The sequence below is a fragment of the Alligator mississippiensis genome, chromosome 15, assembly GCF_030867095.1.
Source record: "Alligator mississippiensis isolate rAllMis1 chromosome 15, rAllMis1, whole genome shotgun sequence".
Lineage (NCBI taxonomy): Eukaryota > Metazoa > Chordata > Crocodylia > Alligatoridae > Alligator > Alligator mississippiensis.
Genome location: NC_081838.1, coordinates 15,409,947 through 15,436,744, shown reverse-complemented (window position 1 = coordinate 15,436,744; position 26,798 = coordinate 15,409,947). Strand labels below are relative to the sequence as shown.

General features: G+C 47.3%; 3 long non-coding RNA genes across 3 annotated transcripts; 1 reads left to right on the top strand and 2 right to left on the bottom strand.

Moving 5' to 3' along the window:
* Nucleotides 1-2,709: 2,709 nt before the first annotated feature.
* Nucleotides 2,710-4,115, top strand: LOC106738117 (uncharacterized). The gene is made up of 2 exons (XR_002087317.2): nucleotides 2,710-2,768; nucleotides 3,083-4,115. It is a non-coding gene; the product is annotated as an uncharacterized LOC106738117 (long non-coding RNA).
* Nucleotides 4,116-7,875: 3,760 nt separating this feature from the next.
* LOC132245791 (uncharacterized) lies at nucleotides 7,876-9,116 on the bottom strand. Its single transcript, XR_009457501.1, has 2 exons — nucleotides 9,085-9,116; nucleotides 7,876-8,770 (listed from the first exon to the last, which is right to left on the bottom strand). It is a non-coding gene; the product is annotated as an uncharacterized LOC132245791 (long non-coding RNA).
* A 9,731-nt stretch (nucleotides 9,117-18,847) lies between these two features.
* On the bottom strand, nucleotides 18,848-20,236 carry LOC132245655 (uncharacterized). The gene is made up of 2 exons (XR_009457355.1): nucleotides 20,057-20,236; nucleotides 18,848-19,742 (listed from the first exon to the last, which is right to left on the bottom strand). It is a non-coding gene; the product is annotated as an uncharacterized LOC132245655 (long non-coding RNA).
* Nucleotides 20,237-26,798: the final 6,562 nt, after the last annotated feature.

The following is a 26,798-nucleotide window of genomic DNA, read 5'->3' as shown; positions in this document are numbered from 1 at the left end:
TTTGCCGGTTCTTTTGAACTCCAGCCTCAGTGGCCAACTTTCCTTCTGGTATCAACCCACTGACTTTATCACATTCAAATGCAAAGAGCCCTGGCTCTGTTTGCGCAGCTCCTCTCCTAAAAACGTGTCAGGACAAAGGTGGCTCTGAGTGAGATGGTGAATAACGAGTTGGTGCATGCTGGGGTCCAGCACAGGCCTTTTAATCCAGGCTAGCACTAGCTGGGGGCATTGCGGCCCTTACCTTGGTGCTGCTTTGGAGGGAGGGAGCTTTCCAGCCCACCTTCCCCCACCACTCCTCAGCTTTTCCTATTCAGGGTCTCAATGAGCCCATCCAAGCTCTGTCCTGGAGGACCTTTCCAGGGTGTTGGCAAATGAGCTGGATGGGTGACAGTTGTATCATGGATACAGACCCAGTAAAAGACCCCCATACAACTCACTCCCCATGTCTGCCTCCAGGTAGACTTTTTTGGGAACTGAAGTGGGGCTTTACATCTAGCAGGCATCCCATGCCTCTTACCCAGGTGTGAAATGGGCATTCCCCACAGCGCAGCTGAGGCACAGTAATGCCACGATACCTTTAACCCTGTGGTGAGTAGTTTGTGCCCACATGCAGGCAGACAGACTCCGGCCAACCTCCCCACTGCCTATCATGCGGTATCACATTTAGGACTCTCTGGCCATCTTCCCCTGGGCAGAGCGCCCTTTCGGTGGCCCAGAACAACACCAACGGGGCCACATGCGGTCACAAGGAGAAATGTCCAGGCTCAGAGGAGACACATGCCTGGACCCGGACTCAAAAGAGATGGAGGACACAGGCAGAGCCCTCCTGTGAGCTGGGTCCTGTGACTTTTCAGGGTCACTACCTTGGCCTGGCCCAGCAGAGAACTTGCCCAGATATAGATCGATAGCCAGCCGGCCAGTCTCCTTCCGCAAGACGAAGCTCACCTTTACATTAGACTGTCAAGGACTTCGCCGCTAAGTGATTGACCCTCTAATGGCCTTCAGGGTCCTAAAACTTTTGCCCTGAGGCATCCACTGCTTCATGTCATGTGAAGAATACTGCCCTTGCTGGAAAGCCTGTCTGATTTTGTCTGCAAATCCATGACTTCTGTATGTACAATTTATAGTTTTGAGTCGGTGGGCACTCTGCCCTGGTGCAAGATGCCAGGACTGCTGAATGAAAGCAGATTGTGCCGATCGACAGTGGATGAGGGATTTCCTATCACACAAGAAGAGCATGTGTGCATTTTTTTAACAAGTGTTGCTGATTCATTGGATTTAGAGAGCATAGTGCCCGACACTGCTATTTCCCCAAACAGTTTTGCAAGCAAGGAGTAAACCTTATTAATACAGGAGACATAATTAACCTTGTCCTCGCCCTCGCCCTCTCCCGCTTTGATACTATCATTTTCTAAGTTGTTTTGACAAATACTGTGCATGCCCATGAAGGAAATTTTCCATATCATATGTTTGGGTATGAAGATCAGTTATGGCAACTGTATAATTGTCCTTTGCCTGGAATTGGTCTGTGTGTTGCTTCACAGGGAGAAGCAGGACAGAGAGCTCTAAAACAACCAAAGCAAATCATTCATTGCTGTATCATTAATGGAGAAAGGGACAGGGACCTCACAGGAAATGAATGACGCTGTGCTTAAGACACTGCATTAGGACACAGACCTCTGCATTTCCCCCCAGATTTCATATGGGAAGAAAGGCCGTATTTTCAAATTCAGCACTAAGTGACGCTAGTTTAATGCCTTTGATGTCTCCATGTGCCATCCTTCCACCTGTGAAATTAATATATTAATCCTTCCTTCCTTGTTTTCTCTGCCTAGCTCTGTGTTCAGCTCTTCTGGACTGGGCTTCGCTTTCGGTCACTCTGTACAATGGTCGCCGGGCAGGGGCCCAAATCTTGTCTGCAGCTGGGAGTAGTGGAATTCAAATGATAAATAATAAGTCTAATAACAAATGGAAATCCCTGGGCTGTAGTCTCACCCTTTCTTCTGTCTCCTGCAGTTGCCTTGGGCAAGTCCATTCATTTCAGAGAATCTATGATCCCCTTCACAGATGATCATTGAATGTCATTATGAGAATGAATGGCTGCAAGATGGTAGATATGCAAAGCAGTCCTGTGCATGAAAATGATACTTCCAGTGCAGTCCTGTGAAGTATCAAGAATCAACATGTGTTTTTTTCAGGAAAAAAATAGGGTCAGAGCTCAGCAGGTTTGCATCACAGAAACCCCAGTGGGACCACTGCTGGTCAGGGTACCTGTCAATGCATTTAGAAAGTAAGGAAGGTGCCTCGTCCAACATCAAAGGGTATTTCAAAGCTATCTGATTTGACTTCCCTAAATCACCAGGGGGCATCTTTAGAGAAGTAATTATATTTCCCAAGAGGCTATGAAACATTTTGTGTAGGAAGTCTTTCCCACTTGCCAAACATGATCATTTAGGGAAGGCACAGGAATTATACCAGGAAGGAATGTAGCTTGGAAAGCTTCAAGATGAAAAGATGCTACAGAGCAAAATATGCATATCAGACTATAAGACTGGGAATGAATCATTGCAGACCATGCACAAAACAATTGCAGTAATAAGAGGAGTTACCCTCTTATTTGAGAAACAGTTTGTTAGGTAATTGCCAAAAAAGTCACGGAAGTTTCGGTCTTATCGTCCCTCCCATTGTCTGGACACACTATAAAAGCACTGGCATCGCTCAGCTCTCTAACCACTGCAGCAGCAGCATCCTCTTGGTGACTGAAGTGGGTAAGTGTCATACAGCGCCATTGAGTTATAACCCAGGCAATCTCTCTAGTGGTAGTTTTAGCTTAGGACTGAATGCTGCATTGATTTGCTGTGTTTTTGGAAATTGAGGGTGGGGGCCTTGTTTCCATGCTGGGCTTCCTGTGGTTAATGGCACGTAGTGGCGGAAGCAGATTTTCAAAGCATAACAGTAGGTTTGCAAATCTATATCCAAACTGGGGATGGGGCTATGTATGACTCCCATGACCATAATCTCTACTTGGTGAAGTCCCTGTGCCTTGAGCCTCCTGGTAAAACAGTTGCTTGCTTTGTTCCAGGTTTATCTCCATTGCAGAAGGATGTCACAGTCACTCAGCTCCCGGTGCCTTCCGCCTTGTGATGTGACATGCCCCAAACCATGTGTCAATGCCTGGAACTGGCCATGTGTTACATCATGCGGTGACTCGAGGGCAGTGGTCTACCCACCTCCAGTTGTTGTGAACTTCCCAGGACCGATCCTCGCCTCCTGCCCTCAGGACAGCATTGTGGGCACTGTGTTGCCAAGGTCATCTGGTGGCATAGGCCCATTCCCCTATGGGTCTGGTGGTGGCTATGGGTCTGGTTCTAGCTATGGGTCTGGTGGTGGCTATGGGATTGGTTCTGGCTCTGGGTATGGTGGTAGCTATGGGATGGGTTCTGGATATGGGTCTGGTGGTAGCTATGGGGTTAGTTCTGGATATGGTTCTGGGTATGGGTCTGGTTTTGACTGTGGGTTTGGTTCTGGCTATGGGTATGGTGGTGGCTATAGGTCTGGTAGTTCCTATGGGTCTGTGTCATCCCGAAGGTGCCGTCGGTACAGCTCTGCAAGCTGTGGGCCATGCTAAACCCAGCAGGAACATCTGCAGAACAAGGAACTCCCAGGCAATGAAAAGCAAGATACGGCATCACAGCTGAGCTGGCGGGGCTGGCTCTCAGACTTGCTGAGCACCCACAACTCTCAGGGATGACCGAAAAAGTCACGATTGCTCAACCTGTCTGAAATTCTGGCCCATCTCCGTGTTTCCATGTGTGCTTCACCTTTACTTATTCTGGATTGTTCTTAGGTGCTACCTATTTATAGCACATAATTGCAAGGTACTTTCTGCTGCTGGCCGTCAGCTTTGGGAAAAGAAACAACTTGACTTGTTTGAGACTGGGGCTTGATGATGTAGCAAAGAAAGTTCAATGTCTTGTGCCAAGTGCAGTCCTGTTGAACAGGTGATTGGATGTGACCATTCACGGAGTCCTAGAAAGCAGCTTTCTCCTTTGCATTGTCTTGTTTTGCAAATGTATACTCAGCATCTTGTTGCATTAAAGTTCTGTTGCATCACAGCATCGGCCTTTGAGTGTCATTTCTCCTACATGCCTTTACACATAGGAGTAGCATCCTTCACCTGTATCCATTTCTCCTGACCATCATCCCCTTGGCCATACAAGCCTTGACTCACATCAGCTCCTGAAGAAGGAAAAGGAGATTTCACCCTTGTTAACTACATTTTTTCTTGGCCCTATTGAAATGCAATTTCTCCTTTGCTCTTCCTTTGCCCCCCACTCCAGACAGGGTTTGGATCTGTCTCTCAGGTCTCAGCACAGGGTTTTAACCACTAGATAACAGGCCAGGTGTTAGGAAGACCTCTCGCAATCCTGCTCCCACACTGATGGTCTGGAATTGGGCACTTATACAGCAGCTCATTTGGGTTGGGGGGCTCCTTCATTGGTTGCATCTCCTATGGTGGTGGCAGTTCTGGTGTCTTATATTGATACAGACGGTCTTACACTTCCAGCTGGTCCACAATGGGCTCTTCTGGAGGGTCTCAGTGTGAACTCTGCTAACCTCTGAAGCCCACTCACCCCAGAGATATGCACAGAATAAGGAACAACCAGGAACTGCAAAGCAAGATCATGATTTATGGGTCACTTCTGGACAATGGGTTTCTGAAGAGCTGAGCTCCCACAACTCCCCATGAGGTCTGAGGGAGCTGAGACCACTCAGGACTTTTGAAACAGGGGCTCACCTCTCTCTCTCTTGATCCATTTTCCCTGAGATTCGTTACACAGTGGTTGGGTTTCCAGCTCTGTCCCCATGCTGCTTGGTCATGTTTGGTGCTGGCCAGGATAAAGTGAGTAGCTACCAATGGTTAAGAACAAAACTTGAGTGTCAAACTCCTGAGCTGCAAGAGCAAGAGGAGAACATCATGTAGAACATATATCGCCTTGCAGCTGATGAAAGGTTGTAGTCCTACAAATACCTTCTCTATACCCCTCCCTATTTTTTTCTGTGAGTGTGTACTGCTCTTCTCATTCACATTAATATTGCGCTGCACCATAATGTTGGCCTGCTGGTTTCCTGTGTGCCTCCATTCTTAAGCTACAGGATGCTTGGTATGAAATTCATGTCTATGCATTGGACCACAGCTGGCTCTGTGAACTATTTGGTCCCAGAAGACTTAAAATGAAGGAAGTAGCAGACCTGTTAAGTGGACAGTAGCATACTGGAGACCTCATGTGCAGGGAGTAATTTAACCCTCATTACACATATTTATTTATACATGGTAGCCAATACTAATTGCTCTTCATAGTCAGCTGCAGCTACATCATCTTCTCACCATAAAACATGTACAGGGTAAAATGTGTAGAAAGAAATACACTGTATTCCTTTCAATTATTTGCTGCTCATATTTTTTTGTTGGGCATTAATAGGGAAGAAAAGACTAGGAACTTGAGAACACTTCCACACTCAGTGTTTTTTGCTTGGGGCTCAGACATAATTATAATATACTTATTTTTTCATGAAACTTCCACCTTTTGAAACATAGTTTTTGAGTTCTGCTCCAATTATTAAGTCCAAGGGCATGTCTACACTGCTGCCTAAAACCTGCATGGAGCTTATATACTGTAATTTAGAGCAAAAGAAGCTAGCTAAGGTAGGGCAAGAAGCTTGACTGGGCAGCATGGAGAATATCCCAGATTGCAAAGGATGCATGAGATGCTGGATAAACACATGGACAGTCATCATCAGCTATCCTTCACAATCAAGGATGATTATCTTTCATGACTGTCTTCAGTCACCTGCACTGAAGTCTATTCAGATTCTGCTTGTGTTTCCCCACCTTCCTTTCTTGTTGAAGAAAGGAGAGAGAAAATAGCACTTTCCCGTTCCCTTAGATGAGCCAAAGGAGGAGGGTAAGAAGCTTTAGCGGGTATTTATTCAGCTACCTCCCAGCCAGTAGCACAGCCCCTTCATGTCAATGAGGAGTCATTAGCACAGCCAGAGATATTAAATTATTACAATCAATATTACAATCAATTATTAATCAATATTTCTGTTCTGAGTCAACTCAGAATTATGGGGAGTCTCAAACAAGAGAAGTTATTAGAAGAAGTCTGAATCATGGGCGCTTTCTTACCTGAAGGGTAAGTGCTCCTTACTAGAAAGCAAAGTATTCTGCAGAAGTGACTGTTCTGATTGTTCAGCAGTCATTCAGCTGCTTAATAAAAGTCCATATCATACTGTCAGACCCTCACACTAAGAGATGCATCTGATGCTCTATGCCATTCCTTCCATCCCAAATTGAACTAATTAATATAGAAAGATAGAATTATAAAAATGAGGGTTGGAAGGGACCTCAGGAGGTCGCACGTAGTCCAACCCTCTGCTCAAAGCAGGACCAGCCCCAACTAGATCAACCCAGCCAAGGGATTGTCAAGCTGGGAACTAAAAACCTCCATGGATGGAGACTCCACAAACTCTCTGGGTAACCCACCCCATATAATATCATATAATATTTCCCGGGGACATTTCAGTTCCATCAGGGCCTTGGGATTTCTCATTTTCCTTCTGGTGGGCAGTGAAAACAATGTACTTTGAAATTTGGATCATTTGTACCTTAAGATTTCCTTGACTTACCAGTTGAAATTTGAGGAAACAAGGGCCAATATCTTTAAAATTGGTGGGTTATGCGGCTACCTCCAAGCCAGTGGCATAGATCTTCATGTCAATGAGTAGTTTTTAGCACACCCAGAGACCAAGCAAAGCTGTGGTTGCTTGGGAGGGGCATGAAAGCCATGGCACATGTCCAGGCAAACCACCAACCACCAGTAAACCCAGCCTAGCACTGTCCTACCACCTCCTGAAGGGCAGTGTGAGATGAAGGAGGCAGCTGCCTCAGCAGAGTCTTCCTATGAAGAGCACTTACTGGTCAGGCAGAAGCTGTATCATGTCCCCATCTAAAACACCTACACCCTAACCAATGGATGCTGATTTTGGGTTCCTCAACTGCTGGAGACCCATCGGAGGCATCTTCTTAAGGCCTAGCAAAACAGAGAGGCCTGAATACCTGCTCTCTGAAAACACAGCCCTAGCAAGGGTCTCAGTTGGGGAGCCCTAATGAATGCCCTTCGTACAAATAGTCAATTGAGAGAATTATGTCTTACGTGGTTAGACCAGACAGTGTCAAGCCTTGGCTTTGCCCTGCCTCAGGACAAGCCCCTCAGTTCTTGTCCTGGTTACACTCGTGTCACTCCCGGGTAGCTGTTTTGGACCCAGCATCTTTCATTTGCACTTTCACAATATCATCTCAGCATTTAGCCACGCGTCTCTCTCACTTCACACTTACTTCCGCAACCTGCCCTTGCTATTTCCCTGCACTGAGCACACATTGTGCAGACTGTAATTTCGATGCTTTTGCAAGAGTGAGGAATTTTGTTGTGCTTAGAGGAGTGCCCTATGCAGTAATTCAGTAGGGGAGCCTCATGCGTCTGGACATAGCTGGAACCCACCGCCCAGCAAACAATCTGCTTTTTTTTAGAGAGAAGTCTTATAACTCAACATTATAGAGTAAGATTTTGAAATGAGCAAGGCAAAACCCTGCAGCTGTCCCTGGATTGGCTCCTGATGAACTGATTTGGCTCTTGCCGACAGCCCCTTCCTAGGAAAGGGACCAGAGTCAGAGGCCTTCCACACTAGTGACCATGTAAGGGACCCATTCTCCTGTGCTTATGGGTATTAAAGAGCTCCTAAGAAGAGGAACAGTGCTGCAAACTCAATATTTCCCAGACTGGTTTGGGAAAAAGGAAGGGAGGAGGCCAAGGCTATATTGCAACAGGGTTTTTTATTGCAAAGGAAAAGTGGGACACACATTTTCAGAATGAAACGAGAAGGAGTACAAAGAAGGGTCGCCAGGGTTTCAGTCCAAGTTACAGTCCATTGTGCTGGGGTTTGCAAAAGATGGTCTTCTTTCATGGTTGTATGACTGGAGCTTGACAATCAAGTCCTGTTCCTACCAGGTGACTATCCTTGTCTCACTCTGGCCAGCATCAAATAGGGCGAAGAACAATGCAAGCTGGGGTTTAAGGCCACGCTGGTTTAAAACTCTTTAGAGGAAATAGATATTACTGGAAGATGAAGCATAACATAGAAGGGTTGTGGCCAAGTCTGAGAGCCAGCTCCACCAGCCCAGCTGTGGTGCTGTATCTTGCTTTTCATTGCCTGAGGTTTCCTTATTCTGCAGACGTTCTTGCTAGGCTTAGCACGGTCCACAACTTCCAGAGCTGAACTTACGGTACCTTCGGGATGACACAGACCCATAGCAACTACCAGACCCATAACCAGAACCAAACCCATAGCCAGAACCAAACCCATACCTAGAACCAGACCCATAGCCAGAACCAGACCCATAGCCACCACTAAACCCATAGCTAGAACCATACCCATAGCCACCACCAGACCCATAGGGGAATGGGCCTATGCCACCAGATGACCTTGGCAACACAGTGCCCACAATGCTCTCCTGAGGGCAGGAGGCGAGGATCGGTCCTGGGAAGTTCACAACAACTGGAGGTGGGTAGACCACTGCCCTCGAGTCACCGCAAGATGTAACACATGGCCAGTTCCAGGCATCGGCACAAGGTCTGGGGCATGTCACATCACAAGGCGGAAGGCACCGGGAGCTGAGTGACTGTGACATCCTTCTGCAATGGAGATAAACCTGGAAGAAAACAAGCAGCAGGGTAACTAGGAGGCTCAAGGCACAGGGACTTCAACAAGTAGAGATTATGGTCATGGGAGTCATACATAGACCCATCCCCCATTTGGATATAGCTTTGCAAACCTACTCTTATGATTGTAAAATCTGCTTCCACCGCTACGTGCCATCAACCATAGGAAGCCCAGCACAGACACAAGGCTCCCACCCTCGATTTCCAAAAACACAGCGAATCAATGCAGCATTCAGTCCTGAGCTAAAACCACCACTAGAGAGATTGCCTGGGTTATAACTCAATGGCGCTGTATGACACTTACCCACTTCAGTCACCAAGAGGATGCTGCTGCTGTAGTGGTTAGAGAGCTGAGCGATGCCAGTGCTTTTATAGTGTGTCCAGACAATGGGAGGGACGATAAGACCGAAACTTCCGTGACTTTTCTGGCAATTGCCTAACAAACTGTTTTTTTCAAATAAGATGGTAACTCCTCTTATTACTGCAATTGTTTTGTGCATGGTCTGCAATGATTCATTCCCAGTCTGATATGCATATTCTGATTTTTGGCATCTTTTCATCTTGAAGCTTTCCGAGCTACATTCCTTCCTGGAATCATTCTTGTCCCTTCCCAGAATGACCATGTTTGGCAAGTGGGAAAGACTTCCTACACAAAATGTTTCATAGCCTCTTGGGAAATATGATTATGTCTTTTGAGATCCCCCTGGGAATTTTGTGCAAACAGATACCTTTGAAACACCCTTTGATGTTGGACTGGGCACCTTCCTTGCTTTCTAATGCTTTGACAGGTTGATATTGATAACCTACTCTGGTCCCAATGGGGGCTCTGTGATGGGAATCTGTTAAGCTCTGACCCTATTTTTTTTTTTCCTGAAAAAACTGATGTTGATTTTTGATGCTTCATAGGATTGCACTGGCAGCATCATAAGAACTGGAAGCATCATTTGCATTCACAGGACTGCTTTGCACACCTACCATCTTGCAGCCATTCAGTCTCACCATGCACAAATGACAAAGAAAATGATGATCCATTTACAGTAATGCAGGGCATCAGAGATTCTCTGGAATGAACGGGCTCGCCCAAGGCAACTGCATGAGGCAGGAGAAAGGCTACAGCTAGAGACCAGGGATTTCCAGTTGTGTTAGACTTATTATTTATCACTTGAATGCCACTAGTCCCAGGTGCGGACAAGATTTTGGCCCCAGACGGTTGCACATTGCACAAAGTGACCTAAGAGAAGCCCAGTCTAGAAGAGCTGAGAAGTACTTAAACAGAGAAAAGAAGGAAGGAAGGATTAATATGCTCATTTCACAGGTGGAAGGATAGCACATGGAGACATCAAAATGGCATTAAACTAAGCTCACTAAGTGCTGTTTTTGAAAATATGGCCTTTCTTCCCATATGAAATTTGGGGGGAAATGCAGAGCTCTGTGTCCTAATGCAGAGTTTTAGCTACAACATTATACCATTTCTGTGAGGTCTCTGCGCCTTTCTTCATTAATGATACAGCAATGAATGATTTGCTTTGGTTGTTTTGCAGCTCTCTGTCCTGCTTTGCCCTATAATGCAACTCTGACCAGTTCCAGGCAAAGGCCAATTATACAATTAGCAATACTGATCTTCATACCCAAACATATGATACAGAAAATTTCCTTCAGGCAAATGCTGTGTATTTGTTAAAATAATTTAGAAAATGATGGCATCAAAGCGGGTGAGGGCGAGGGCAAGGGCGAGGACGAGGTTAATTATGTTTCTTGTATTAATAAGGTTTACTCCTTGCTTGCCAAACTGTTTGGGCAAATACCAGTGTTGGGCACTGCGGTTTCTAAATTCTGTGAATCAGCAATATTGCTAAAAAAATGCACACATGCTCTTCTTGTGCGATAAGAAATCCAACATCCACTGTCTATCGGCACAATCTGCTTTCATTCAGCAGTCCTGCCACCTTGCACCAGGGCAGAGTGCCCACCGACTCAAAACTATAAGTTGTACAGACAGAAGTCATGGATTTGCAGACAAAATCAGACAGCTTTTCCAGGAAGGGCAGTATTCTTCGCATGACATGAAGCAGTGGATGCCTCAGGGCAAACGTATTAGGACCCTGAAGGCCATTAGAGGGTCAATCACTTAGCGGCGAAGTCCTTGACAGTCTAATGTAAAGGTGAGCTTCGTCTTGGGGAAGGAGACTGGCTGGCTGGCTATTGATCTATATCTGGGCAAGTTCTCTGCTGGGCCAGGCCAAGGTGGTGACCCTGAAAAGTCACAGGACCCAGCTCACAGGAGGGCTCTGCCTGTGTCCTCCATCTCTTTTGGGTCCGGGTCCAGGCATGTGTCTCCTCTGAGCCTGGACATTTCTCCTTGTGACCGCACGTGGCCCCGTTGGTGTTGTTCTGGGCCACCGAAAGGGCGCTCTGCCCAGGGGAAGATGGCCAGAGAGTCCTAAATGTGATACCGCATGAAAGGCAGTGGGGAGGTTGGCCGGGGTCTGCCTGCCTGTCTGTGGGCACAAACTACTCATCGCAGGGTTAAAGGTATCGTGGCATTACTGTGCCTCAGCTGCGCTGTGGGGAATGTCCATTTCACACCTGGGTAAGAGCCATGGGATGCCTGCTAGATGTAAAGCCACACTTCAGTTCCTCAAAAGGCCTACTTGAAAGCAGACGTGGGGAGTGAGTTGTATGGGGTCTTGTACTGAGTCTGCATCTGCGATACAATCATTACCCATCCAGCTCATTTCCCAACAGCCTGGAAAGGTCTCCCAGGACACAACTTGGATGGGCTCATTGAGACCCTGAATAGGAAAAGCTGAGGAGTGGTGGGGGAAGGTGGGCTGGAAAGCTCTCTCCCTCCAAAGCAGCACCAGGGTAATGGCCGCAATGCCCCCAGCTAGTGCTAGCCTGCATTAAAAGGCCCCAGCATTCACCAACTTGTGATTCATCATCTCACTCAGAGCCACCTTCGTCCTGACACGTCTGCAGGAGAGGAGCTGAGCAAACAGAGCCAGGGCTCTTTGCAGTTGAATGTGATGAAGTCAATGGGTTGATACCAGAAAGGAGGTTGGCCATTGAGGCTGGAGTTCAAAGGAATTGGCAAATATGCATATTGCAGTGGGTAGGATGGGGCCTGGATTAAGAATTGCAAACTGTGAACAAGATAGCTAAGGCAATTAGAGGAGTTACTCGGAAAGCAAATATTTTGCATGAGTATTAAATGGTTTTTATGACTCAAAGAAGTATGACATTCTCCCAGGCAGCATATAAAAGGTCTCGCCACTAAGGCTCACATACCCACATCAGCTGTCTTCTTCCTCTCTCTGACCTGGGTGAGTCTGATTGCTTCAACTGCTTTGTAGCACTGGGAAGCTCCGAAGGGACCATATTTTGTTAGGTCTGAAGCCTGCACCAGTATTGTGGGATTTCTTAGAAGCATGAGCTGGATTAGTTAGCTGCAGGCATACATCTTTCCATATGAGATGTATTATGTTTAATTGCTGGCATTCACCAATGCAGGTCTGCAATTTTCACTCCAGCTGAGTATTTTATCAAGCATGTATTGAATGCAAAATGATCAGCAGCAGAGAGCAGAATCTGGGACTCCTGCCCAGCCAGGGGAATGCCCAGCTCACTAGGCTACAGCATCCTGCTCCTTCTTACCTGCTCCCTTCCCAGCCCCTTGACTCTGGTTCCTGGCTGCTGTTCAACACAGCTTCATCAGCGGAGGTGCAGGGAGGTCTCAGCCCTGCCTAGGCATGGCCTGATGGCTGCAGCATTTGACTAGAAATGGGAGATTTGGATTTAAACCCTCTCTGGAGGATATAGGGTGCCTTAAACCGGAGGGTCCCACATCCTGGGCAAGCACCGGAACTGCTTGGCTTGTAGTTCAGCTCTGCTCTTTTGGACCCCTGCACTGTAATCTCTCTGGGCCTCATCAATAGGGAGATAATAATCAATCTTCCCACCAATGCTTTGTTTTTCACTTATTATTTGGAAGTTTTTGCAAGGCAAGGGCACCTTTCCTTAGCTTAGTTCAGTGCTCAGTCCACATGGTCTGAGAAAAGGTTGGAAAGCATATCACAGCTATTCTCACTAGCAAGCACTGACGGTGCCTAAGTTTTGCTTCCTTTCTTCCACTGGGTGAATAAGACATACTGGGCAAGTCAGGGAATATCTGTACTCCTTGACTGTATCCATAACATAGGACTCCTCATTGACATGAAGGCCTATGCCACTGGCTTGGAAGTAAATGAATATGGGGTTGCACCAAATGGAAGGTGCTTGAATCAGTGATTGGGAGGCTTGCTTTCCTAGGCCTTCTTGTTCCTGCCTGAAATATTTAAAATACTGGAAGGAAGAAGTACTGAATGAGTCAAGAAAGCGTTTTGGGGTGATTCAACCAAATGAATGCCTGGGGAAAGGCCAGGCAAAAAGTAGCATTGACCTCTAGGAAAGGTGAATGTCAAATAGGGAAGACTCTTTCCTGGATGAGACCCAGGCACATAGGAAGTTTGGAGGGCATGTGAAGGAGAGAGATGCAGGACGTAGTATGGCTGCAGAAGGGTTGGTTGTTAGGAGGCGAAGGGGGAATGGGTGAGTAGGATTGTGAAGTCCCTGTGCCTTGAGCCTCCAACTTACCCTGCTGCTTGCTTTGTTCCAGGTTTATCTCCATTGCAGAAGGATGTCACAGTCACTCAGCTCCCGGTGCCTTCCGCCTTGTGTTGTGACATGCCCCAGACCATGCGCCGACGCCTGGAACTGGCCATGTGTTACATCATGCGGTGACTCGAGGGCAGTGGTCTACCCACCTCCAGTTGTTGTGAACTTCCCAGGACCGATCCTCACCTCCTGCCCACAGGAGAGCATTGTGGGCACTGTGTTGCCAAGGCAATCTGGTGACATAGGCCCATTCCCCTATGGGTCTGGTTCCGCCTATGGGTTTGGTGTTGGCCATGGGTCTGGTTCTGGCTATGGGTCTGCTTCTAGGTATGGGTTTGGTTCTGGCTATGGGTATGGTGGTGGCTATGGGTCTGGTAGTTGCTATGGGTCTGTGTCATCCCGAAGGTGCCGTCGGTACAGCTCTGCAAGCTGTGGGCCATGCTAAACCCAGCAGGAACATCTGCAGAACAAGGAACTCCCAGGCAATGAAAAGCAAGATACGGCATCACAGCTGGGCTGGCGGGGCTGGCTCTCAGACTTGCTGAGCACCCACAACTCTCAGGGATGACCGAAAAAGTCACAATTGCTCAGCGTGTCTGAAAATCTGGCCCATCTCCGTGTTTCCATGTGTGCTTCACCTTTACTTATTCTGGATTGTTCTTAGGTGCTACCTATTTATAGCATGTAATTGCAAGGTACTTTCTGCTGCTGGCCACCAGCTTTGGGCAAACAAACAACTTGACTTGTTTGAGACTGGGGCTTGATGATGTAGCAAAGAAAGTTCAATGTCTTGTGCCAAGTGCAGTCCTGTTGAACAGGTGATTGGATGTGACCATTCACGGAGTCCTGGAAAGCAGCTTTCTCCTTTGCATTGTCTTGTTTTGCAAATGTATACTCAGCATCTTGTTGCATTAAAGTTCTGTTGCATCACAGCATCGGCCTTTTTAGTGTTATTTCTCCTACATGCCTTTACACACAGGAGTAGCATCCTTCACCTGCTTCTATTTCTCCTGACCATCATCCCCTTGGCCATGCAAGCCTTAACTCACATCAGCTCCTGAAGAAGGAAAAGGAGATTTCATCCTTGTTAACTACATTTTTTCTTGGCCCTATTGAAATGCAATTTCTCCTTTGCTCTTCCTTTGCCCCCCACTCTTGACATAGTTGGGTCTGTCTCTCAGGTCTCAGCACAGGGTTTTAACCACTAGATAAGAGGCCAGGTGTTAGGAAGACCTCTCGCAGTCCTGCTCCCACACTGATGGTCTGGAATCGGGCACTCATACAGTAGCTCGTTTGGGTTGGGGGGCTCCTTCAATGGTTCCATCTCCTATGGTGGTGGCAGTTCTGGTGTCTCATATTGATACAGATGGTCTTACACTTCCAGCTGGTCCACAATGGGCTCTTCTGGAGGGTCTCAGTGTGAACTCTGCTAACCTCTGAAGCCCACTCACCCCAGAGATATGCACAGAATAAGGAACAACCAGGAACTGCAAAGCAAGATCATGATTTATGGGTCACTTCTGGACAATGGGTTTCTGAAGTGCTGAGCTCCCGCAACTCCCCATGAGGTCCGAGGGAGCTGAGACCACTCAGGACTTTTGAAACACGGGCTCATGTACCTTTATCTTGATCCATTTTCCCTGAGATTTGTTACACAGTGGTTGGGTTTCCAGCTCTGTCCCCATGCTGCTTGGTCATGTTTGGTGCTGGCCAGGGTAAAGCAAGTAGCTACCAATGGTTAAGAACAAAACTTGAGTGTCAAACTCCTGAGCTGCAAGAGGAAAACATCATGCACAACATATATCACCTTGCAGTTGATGAATGGTTGTAGTCCTACAAATACCTTCTCTATACCCCTCCCTATTTTGTCTGTGAGTGTGTCCTGCTCTTCTCATTCACATTAATATTGCGCTGCACCATAATGTTGGCCTGCTGGTTTCCTGTGTGCCTCCATTCTTAAGCTACAGGATGCTTCTGGATTGTTCTTAGGTGCTAACTATTTATAGCACATAATTGCAAGGTAATTTCTGCTGCTGGCCGTCAGCTTTGGGAAAACAAACAACTTGTTTGAGACTGGGGCTTGATGATGCAGCAAAGAAAGTTCAATGTCTTGTGCCAAGTGCAGTCCTGTTGAACAGGTGATTGGATGTGACCATTCATGGAGTCCTAGAAAGCAGCTTTCTCCTTTGCATTGTCTTGTTTTGCAAATGTATACTCAGCATCTCGTTGCATTAAAGTTCTGTTGCATCACAGCATCGGCCTTTGAGTGTCATTTCTCCTACATGCCTTTACACACAGGAGTAGCATCCTTCACCTGTATCCATTTCTCCTGACCATCATCCCCTTGGCCATACAAGCCTTGACTCACATCAGCTCCTGTAGAGAGAGATGGAGATTTCACCCTTGTTAACTACATTTTTTCTTGGCCCTATTGAAATGCAGTTTCTCCTTTGCTCTTCCTTTGCCCCCCACTCCAGACAGGTTTGGATCTGTCTCTCAGGTCTCAGCACAGGGTTTTAACCACTAGATAACAGGCCAGGTGTTAGGAAGACCTCTCCCAGTCCTGCTCCCACACTGATGGTCTGGAATCGGGCACTCATACAGCAGCTCATTTGGGATGGGGAGCTCCTTCATTGGTTGCATCTCCTATGGTGGTGGCAGTTCTGGTGTCTCATATTGATACAGATGGTCTTACACTTCCAGCTGGTCCATAATGGGCTCTTCTGGAGGGTCTCAGTGTGAACTCTGCTAACCTCTGAAGCCCACTCACCCCAGAGATGTGCACAGAATAAGGAACAACCAGGAACTGCAAAGCAAGATCATGATTTATGGGTCACTTCTGGACAATGGGTTTCTGAAGTGCTGAGCTCCTGCAACTCCTCATGAGGTCCGAGGGAGCTGAGACCACTCAGGACTTTTGAAACAGGGGCTCACCTCTCTCTCTCTTGATCCGTTTTCCCTGAGATTCGTTACACAGTGGTTGGGTTTCCAGCTCTGTCCCCATGCTGCTTGGTCATGTTTGGTGCTGGCCAGGGTAAAGCGAGTAGCTACCAATGGTTAAGAACAAAACTTGAGTGTCAAACTCCTGAGCTGCAAGAGCAAGAGGAGAACATCATGTAGAACATATATCGCCTTGCAGCTGATGAAAGGTTGTAGTCCTACAAATACCTTCTCTATACCCCTCCCTATTTTTTTCTGTGAGTGTGTACTGCTCTTCTCATTCACATTAATATTGCGCTGCACCATAATGTTGGCCTGCTGGTTTCCTGTGTGCCTCCATTCTTAAGCTACAGGATGCTTGGTATGAAATTCATGCCTATGCATTGGACCACAGCTGGCTCTGTGAACTATTTGGTCCCAGAAGACTTAAAATGAAGGAAGTAGCAGACCTGTTAAGTGGACAGTAGCATACTGGAGACCTCATGTGCAGGGAGTAATTTAACCTTCATTACACATATTTATATATACATGGTAGCCAATACTAATTGCTCTTCATAGTCAGCTGCAGCTACATCATCTTCTCACCATAAAACATGTACAGGGTAAAATGTGTAGAAACAAATATACTGTATTCCTTTCAATTATTTGCTGCTCATAGTTTCTTGTTGGGCATTAATAGGGAAGAAAAGGCTAGGAACTTGAGAACACTTCCACACTCAGTGTTGTTTGCTTGGGGCTCAGACATAATTATAATATCCTTTTTGTTTCATGAAACTTCCATGTTTTGAAACATAGTTTTTGAGTTCTGCTCCAATTATTAAGTCCAAGGGCATGTCTACACTGCTGCCTAAAGCCTGCATGGAGCTTATATACTGTAATTTAGAGTAAAAGAAGCTAGCTAAGGTAGGGCAAGAAGCTTGACTGTGCAGGGTGGAGAATATCCCAGATTGCAAAGGATGCATGAGATGCTGGATAAACACATGGACAGTCATCATCAGCTATCCTTCGCAATCAAGGATGATTATCTTTCATGACTGTCTTTAGTCACCTGCACTGAAGTCTATTCAGATTCTGCTTGTGTTTCCCCACCTTCCTTCCTCGTTAAAGAAAGGAGAAAATAGCATTTTCCTGTTCCCTTAGATGAGCCAAAGGAGGAGGGTAAGGAGCTTTAGGGAGTATTTATTCAGCTACCTCCCACCAAGTAACACAGCCCCTTCATGTCAATGAGGAGTCATTAGCACAGCCCCTTCATGTCAATGAGGAGTCATTAGCACAGCCAGAGATATTAAATTATTACATAAGCAATATTTCTGTTCTGAGTCAACTCAGAATTATGGAGCTCTCCAAGGAGACTCAAACAAGAGAATTTATTAGAAGAAGTCTGAATCATGGGTGCTTTCTTACCCGAAGGGTAAGTGCTCCTTACTAGTAAGCAAAGTATTTTGCAGAAGTGACTGTTTTGATTGTTGAACAGTCATTCGGCTGCTTTATAAAAGTCCATATAATACTGAAGGGCAGTGTGAGATGAAGGAGGCGGCTGCCTCAGCTGAGTCTTCCTATGAAGATCACTTACTGGTTCAGACAGATGCTGTATCATGTCTCCATCTAAAACACCTAGACCCTAACCAATGGATGCTGATTTTGGGTTCCTCAACTGCTGGAGACCCATCGGAGGCATCTTCCTAGGGCCTAGCAAAACAGAGAGGCCTGAATACCTGCTCTCTGAAAAACACAACCCTAGCAAGGGTCTCAGTTGGGGAGCCCAAATGACCCCCCTTCGTACAAATAGTCAATTGAGAGAATTATGTCTTACATGGTTAGACCGGGCAGTGTCGAGCCTTGGCTTTGCCCTGCCTCAGGACAAGCCCCTCAGTTCTATTCAGGTTACACTCGTGTCACTCCCAGGTAGCTGTTTTGGACCCAGCATCTTTCATTTGCACTTTCACAATGTCATCTCAGCATTTAGCCACGCGTCTCTCTCACTTCACACTTACTTCTGCAACCTGCTCTTGCTATTTCCCTGCACTGAGCACACATTGTGCAGACTGTAATTTGGATGCTTCTGCAAGAGTGAGGAATTTTGCTGTGATTAGAGGAGTGCCCTATGCAGTAATTCAGTAGGGGAGCCTCATGCTTCTGGACATAGCTGGCACCCACCGCCCAGCAAACAATCTGCTTTTTTTTAGACAGAAGTCTTATAACTCAACATCAAAGAGTAAGATTTTGAAATGAGCAAGGCAAAACCCTGAAGCTGTCTCTGGATTGGCTCCTGATGAACTGATTTGGCTCTTGCCAACAGCCCCTTCCTAAGAAAGGGACAACAGTCAGAGGCCTTCCACACTAGTGACCATGTAGGGGACCCATTCATTCTCCTGTGCCTACGGGTATTAAAGCGCTCCTAAGCAGAGGAACAGTGCAGCAAACTCAATATTTCCCAGACTGGTTTGGGAAAAAGGAAGGGAGGAGGCCAAGGCTATATTGCAGCAGGATTTTTTATTGCAAAGGAAAAGTGGAACACACATTTGCAGAATGAAACGAGGAGGAGTAGAAAGAAGGGTCGCCAGGGTTTCAGTCCAAGTTACAGTCCATTGTGATGGGGTTTGCAAAAGATGGTCTTCTTTCATGGTTGTATGACTGGAGCTTGACAATCAAGTCCTGTTCCTACCAGGTGACTATCCTTGTCTCTCTCTGGCCAGCATCAAATAGGGCAAAGAACAATGCAAGCTGGGGTTTAAGGCCACGCTGGTGTAAGACTCTTTAGAGGAAATAGATATTACTGGAAGATGAAGCATAACATAGAAAGGATGTGGGCAAGTCTGAGAGCCAGCTCCACCAGCCCAGCTGTGGTGCTGTATTTTGCTTTTCATTGCCTGAGGTTTCCTTGTTCTGCAGACGTTCTTCATGGGCTTAGCACGGTCCACAACTTCCAGAGCTGAACTTACGGTACCTTCGGGATGACACAGACCCATAGCAACTACCAGACCCATAACCAGAACCAAACCCATAGCCAGAACCAAACCCATACCTCGAACCAGATCCATAGCCAGAACCAGACCCATAGCCACCACTAAAACCATAGCTAGAACCAGACCCATAGCCACCACCAGACCCATAGGGGAATGGGCCTATGTCACCAGATGGCCTTGGCAACACAGTGCCCACAATGCTCTCCTGAGGGCAGGAGGCGAGGATCGGTCCTGGGAAGTTCACAACAACTGGAGGTGGGTAGACCACTGCCCTCGAGTCACCGCAAGATGTAACACATGGCCAGTTCCAGGCATCGGCACAAGGTCTGGGGCATGTCACATCACAAGGCGGAAGGCACCGGGAGCTGAGTGACTGTGACATCCTTCTGCAATGGAGATAAACCTGGAAGAAAACAAGCAGCAGGGTAACCAGGAGGCTCAAGGCACAGGCACTTCACCAAGTAGGGATTATGGTCATGGGAGTCATACATAGGCCCATCCCCCGTTTGGATATAGCTTTGCAAACCTACTCTTATGATTGTAAAATCTGCTTCCACTGCTACGTGCCATCAACCACAGGAAGCCCAGCACAGACAAAAGGCTCCCACCCTCGATTTCCAAAAACACAGCAAATCAATGCAGCATTCAGTCCTGAGCTAAAACCACCACTAGAGAGATTGCCTGGGTTATAACTCAATGGCGCTGTATGACACTTACCCACTTCAGTCACCAAGAGGATGCTGCTGCTGCAGTGGTTAGAGAGCTGAGCGATGCCAGTGCTTTTATAGTGTGTCCAGACAATGGGAGGGACGATAAGACCGAAACTTCCGTGACTTTTCTGGCAATTGCCTAACAAACTGTTTTTTTCAAATAAGAGGGTAACTCCTCTTATTACTGCAATTGTTTTGTGCATGGTCTGCAATGATTCATTCCCAGTCTGATATGCATATTCTGATTTTTGGCATCTTTTCATCTTGAAGCTTTCCGAGCTACATTCCTTCCTGGAATCATTCTTGTGCCTTCCCAGAATGACCATGTTTGGCAAGTGGGAAAGACTTCCTACACAAAATGTTTCATAGCCTCTTGGGAAATATGATTATGTCTTTTGAGATCCCCCTGGGAATTTTGTGCAAACAGATACCTTTGAAACACCCTTTGATGTTGGACTGGGCACCTTCCTTGCTTTCTAATGCTTTGACAGGTTGATATTGATAACCTACTCTGGTCCCAATGGGGGCTCTGTGATGGGAATCTGTTAAGCTCTGACCCTATTTTTTTTTTCCTGAAAAAACTGATGTTGTATTTTGATGCTTCATAGGATTGCACTGGAAGCATCATATGCACTGGAAGCATCATTTGCATTCACAGGACTGCTTTGCACACCTACCATCTTGCAGCCATTCAGTCTCACCATGCACAAATGACAAAGAAAATGATGATCCATTTACAGTAATGCAGGGCATCAGAGATTCTCTGGAATGAATGGGGTCACCCAAGGCAAATGTATGTGGCAGGAGAAAGGCTACAGCTAGAGACCAGGGATTTCCAGTTGTGTTAGACTTATTATTTATCACTTGAATGCCACTAGTCCCAGGTGCGGACAAGATTTTGGCCTCAGACGGTTGCACATTGCACAAAGTGACCTAAGAGAAGCCCAGTCTAGAAGAGCTGAAAAGTAGTTAAACAGAGAAAAGAAGGAAGGAAGGATTAATATACCCATTTCACAGGTGGAAGGATAGCACATGGAGACATCAAAATGGCATTAAACTAAGCTCACTAAGTGCTGTTTTTGAAAATATGGCCTTTCTTCCCATATGAAATCTGGGGGGAAATGCAGAACTCTGTGTCCTAATGCAGTGTTTTAACCACAACATTATTCCTTTTCTATGAGGTCTCTGCCCCTTTCTTCATTAATGATACAGCAATGAATGATTTGATTTGGTTGTTTTGCAGCTCTCTGTTCTGCTTCTCCCTATAATGCAACTCTGACCAGTTCCAGGCAAAGGACAATTATACAGTTACCATTACTGATCTTCATACCCAAACATATGATACAGAAAATTTCCTTCAGGCACATGCCGGGTATTTGTTAAAATAATTTAGAAAATGATGGCATCAAAGAGGGTGAGGGCGAGGGCGAGGGCGAGGACAAGGTTAATTATGTTTCTTGTATTAATAAGGTTTACTCCTTGCTTGCAAAACTGTTTGGGCAAATACCAGTGTTGGGCACTGCGGTTTCTAAATTCAGTGAATCAGCAATATTGCTAAAAAAATGCACACATGCTCTTCTTGTGCGATAAGAAATCCAACATCCACTGTCTATCGGCACAATCTGCTTTCATTCAGCAGTCCTGCCACCTTGCACCAGGGCAGAGTGCCCACCGACTCAAAACTATAAGTTGTACAGACAGAAGTCATGGATTTGCAGACAAAATCAGACAGCTTTTCCAGCAAGGGCAGTATTGTTTGCATGACATGAAGCAGTGGATGCCTCAGGGCAAAAGTATTAGGACCCTGAAGGCCATTAGAGGGTCAATCACTTAGCAGCGAAGTGCTTGACAGTCTAATGTAAAGGTGAGCTTCGTCTTGCGGAAGGAGACTGGCTGGCTGGCTATTGATCTATATCTGGGCAAGTTCTCTGCTGGGCCAGGCCAAGGTGGTGACCCTGAAAAGTCACAGGACCCAGCTCACAGGAGGGCTCTGCCTGTGTCCTCCATCTCTTTTGGGTCCGGGTCCAGGCATGTGTCTCCTCTGAGCCTGGACATTTCTCCTTGTGACTGCACGTGGCCCCGTTGGTGTTGTTCTGGGCCACCGAAAGGGCGCTCTGCCCAGGGGAAGATGGCCAGAGAGTCCTAAATGTGATACCGCATGAAAGGCAGTGGGGAGGTTGGCCGGGGTCTGCCTGCCTGTCTGTGGGCACAAACTACTCATCGCAGGGTTAAAGGTATCGTGGCATTACTGTGCCCCAGCTGCACTGTGGGGAATGCCCATTTCACACCTGGGTAAGAGCCATGGGATGCCTGCTAGATGTAAAGCCACACTTCAGTTCCCCAAAAGGTATACTTGAAGGCAGACGTGGGGAGTGAGTTTTATAGGGTCTTGTACTGAGTCTGCATCTGCGATACAATCATTACCCATCCGGCTTATTTTCCAACAGCCTGGAAAGGTCCCCCAGGACAGAGCTTGGATGGGCTCATTGAGACCCTGAATAGGAAAAGCTGAGGAGTGGTGGGGGAAGGTGGGCTGGAAAGCTCCCTCCCTCCAAAGCAGCACCAAGTTAATGGCCGCAATGCCCCCAGCTAGTGCTATCCTGGATTAAAAGGCTCCAGCATTCACCAATTTGTTATACATCATTTTACTCAGAGCCACCTTCGTCCTGACACGTCTGCAGGAGAGGAGCTGAGCAAACAGAGCCAGGGCTCTTTGCAGTTGAATGTGATGAAGTCAATGGGTTGATACCAGAAAGGAGGTTGGCCATTGAGGCTGGAGTTCAAAGGCATTGGCAAATATGCATATTGCAGTGGGTAGGATGGGGCCTGGATTAAGAATTGCAAACTGTGAACAAGATAGTTAAGGCAATTAGAGGAGTTACTCGGAAAGCAAATATTTTGCATGAGTATTAAATGGTTTTTATGACTCAAAGAAGTATGACATCCTCCCAGGCAGCATATAAAAGGTCTCGCCACTAAGGCTCACATACCCACATCAGCTTTCTTCTTCCTCTCTCTGACCCAGGTAAGTCTGATTGCTTCAACTACTTTGTAGCACTGGGAAGCTCAAAAGGGACCATATTTCTTTAGGTTTGAAGTCTGCACCAGTATTGTGGGATTATTTAGAAGCATGATCTGGAGTAGTTAGCTGCAGGCATACATCTTTCCATATGAGATGTATTATGTTTAATTGCTGGCATTCACCAATGCAGGTCTGCAATTTTCACTCCAGCTGTGTATTTTATCAAGCATGTATTGAATGCAAAATGATCAGCAGCAGAGAGCAGAATCTGGGACTCCTGCCCAGCCAGGGGAATGCCCAGCTCACTAGGCTACAGCATCCTGCTCCTTCTTAGCTGCTCCCTTCCTGGCCCCTTGACTCTGGTTCCTGGCTGCTGTTCAACACAACTTCATCAGCAGAGGTGCAGGGAGGTCTCAGCCCTGCCTAAGCATGGCCTGATGGCTGCAGCATTTGACTAGAAATAGGAAACTTGGATTTAAACCCTCTCTGGAGGATATGGGGGGCCTTGAACCGGAGGGTCCCACATGCTGGGCAAGCACCGGAACTGCTTGGCTTGTAGTTCAGCTCCGCTCTTTTGGACCCCTGCACTTTAATCTCTCTGGGCCTCATCAATAGTGAGATAATCAATCTTCCCACCAATGCTTTGTTTTTCACTTATTATTTGGAAATTTTTGCAAGGCAAGGGCACCTTTCCTCAGCTTAGTTCAGTGCTCAGTCCACATGATCTGAGAAAAAGTTGGAAAGCAGATCTCAGCTCTTGTCACTAGCAAGAACTGACAGTGCCTAAGTTTTGTTCCTTTCTTCCACTGGGTGAATAAGACATACTGGGCAAGTCAGGGAATATCTGTACTCTTTGACTGTATCTATAACATAGGACTCCTCATTGACATGAAGGCCTATGCCACTGGCTTGGAAGTAAATGAATATGGGGTTGCACCAAATGGAAGGTGCTTGAATCAGTGATTGGGAGGCTTGCTTTCCTAGGCCTTCTTGTTGCTGCCTGAAATATTTAAAATACTGGAAGGAAGAAGTACTGAATGAGTCAAAAAAGCGTTTTGGGGTGATTCAACCAAATGAATGCCTGGGGAAAGGCCAGGCAAAAAGTAGCATTGACCTCTAGGAAAGGTGAAGGTCAAATAGGGAAGACTCTTTCCTGGATGAGACCCAAGGACATAGGAAGTTTGGAGGGCATGTGAAGGAGAGAGATGCAGGACGTAGTATGGCTGCAGAAGGGTTGGTTGTTAGGAGGTGAAGTGGGAATGGGTGAGTAGGATTGTGAAGTCCCTGTGCCTTGAGTCTCCTGCTTACCCTGCTGCTTGTTTTCTTCCAGGTTTATCTCCATTGCAGAAGGATGTCACAGTCGCTCAGCTCCCGGTGCCTTCCGCCTTGTGATGTGACATGCCCCAGACCATGCGCCGACGCCTGGAACTGGCCATGTGTTACATCTTGCGGTGATTCGAGGGCAGTGGTCTACCCACCTCCAGTTGTTGTGAACTTCCCAGGACCGATCCTCACCTCCTGCCCACAGGAGAGCATTGTGGGCACCGTGTTGCCAAGGCAATCTGGTGACATAGGCCCATTCCCCTATGGGTCTGGTTCCGCCTATGGGTTTGGTGTTGGCCATGGGTCTGGTTCTGGCTATGGGTCTGCTTCTAGGTATGGGTTTGGTTCTGGCTATGGGTATGGTGGTGGCTATAGGTCTGGTAGTTCCTATGGGTCTGTGTCATCCCGAAGGTGCCGTCGGTACAGCTCTGCAAGCTGTGGGCCATGCTAAACCCAGCAGGAACATCTGCAGAACAAGGAACTCCCAGGCAATGAAAAGCAAGATACGGCATCACAGCTGGGCTGGCGGGGCTGGCTCTCAGACTTGCTGAGCACCCACAACTCTCAGGGATGACCGAAAAAGTCACAATTGCTCAGCGTGTCTGAAAATCTGGCCCATCTCCGTGTTTTCCATGTGTACTTCACCTTTACTTATTCTGGATTGTTCTTAGGTGCTACCTATTTATGGCATGTAATTGCAAGGTACTTTCTGCTGCTGGCCGTCAGCTTTGGGAAAACAAACAACTTGACTTGTTTGAGACTGGGGCTTGATGATGTAGCAAAGAAAGTTCAATGTCTTGTGCCAAGTGCAGTCCTGTATAACAGGTGATTGGATGTGACCATTCACGGAGTCCTGGAAAGCAGCTTTCTCCTTTGCACTGTCTTGTTTTGCAAATGTATACTCAGCATCTCGTTGCATTAAAGTTCTGTTGCATCACAGCATCGGCCTTTGAGTGTCATTTCTCCTACATGCCTTTACACACAGGAGTAGCATCCTTCACCTGTATCCATTTCTCCTGACCATCATCCCCTTGGCCATACAAGCCTTGACTCACATCAGCTCCTGAAGAGAGAGATGGAGATTTCACCCTTGTTAACTACATTTTTTCTTGGCCCTATTGAAATGCAGTTTCTCCTTTGCCCCCCACTCCAGACAGGGTTTGGATCTGTCTCTCAGGTCTCAGCACAGGGTTTTAACCACTAGATAATAGGCCAGGTGTTAGGAAGACCTCTCCCATCCTGCTCCCACACTGATGGTCTGGAATCGGGCACTCATACAGCTGCTCATTTGGGTTGGGGGGCTCCTTCAATGGTTGCATCTCCTATGGTGGTGGCAGTTCTGGTGTCTCATATTGATACAGACGGTCTTACACTTCCAGCTGGTCCATAATGGGCTCTTCTGGAGGGTCTCAGTGTGAACTCTGCTAACCTCTGAAGCCCACTCACCCCAGAGATGTGCACAGAATAAGGAACAACCAGGAACTGCAAAGCAAGATCATGATTTATGGGTCACTTCTGGACAATGGGTTTCTGAAGTGCTGAGCTCCTGCAACTCCCCATGAGGGCCAAGGGAGCTAAGAGCTCTCAGGACTTTTGAAACACGGGCTCACCTCTCTTTCTCTTGATCCATTTTCCCTGAGATTCGTTACACAGTGGTTGGGTTTCCAGCTCTGTCCCCATGCTGCTTGGTCACGTTTGATGCTGGCCAGGGTAAAGCGAGTAGCTACCAATGGTTAAGAACAAAACTTGAGTGTCAAACTCCTGAGCTGCAAGAGCAAGAGGAGAACATCACGTAGAACATATAGCACCTTGCAGCTGATGAATGGTTGTAGTCCGTAACAGGGGGCCTCCCGGGGCCGAACTCTGTGGCCTGCCCGCCTGTCACCGTGACAGCAGGCCTACTCAGGGCTGAGCTCTTCATGGCCCGCCCACCTGTCTCTGGGCGACCGCCTGCTCATCTCGCCTGCCATGCCTTTGATGATAATGAGTTCAATTAGGATGTTAATTAAGCGGGAGGCTGCCCTTCGACTGCCCCAATGCCCAGGGGCGCTCTGCGGCTCCAGCCTCCCCTAATACCACAGCCCAAGCCTCGCAGATGGCATCATGGTGTTCTTCCTCACCGGCCCCCGCACTGGGCCCCAGAATCTTCTATGCAAGACCCCACTATGGTCTTCTCTACTCAGGCGGCCACTCCGCCATCATCTGGGTTACCTCACCCCCCCGAAGCCTTGTTCCCCTCTCGGGTGTGGTTCCCCCGGAACCTTTGGCTACCTAGCCCTGGCCCACCTCAAGGCCAGTCGGGACCCCAGGCCCCCGGCTCTGGGGCGTCCCTCGCGGTGGGCCCCTGGCTCTTTTGACCCTCACTGGTCCTGGCCCCAGCATGGGCCAGTCAAGGGGACTCTCC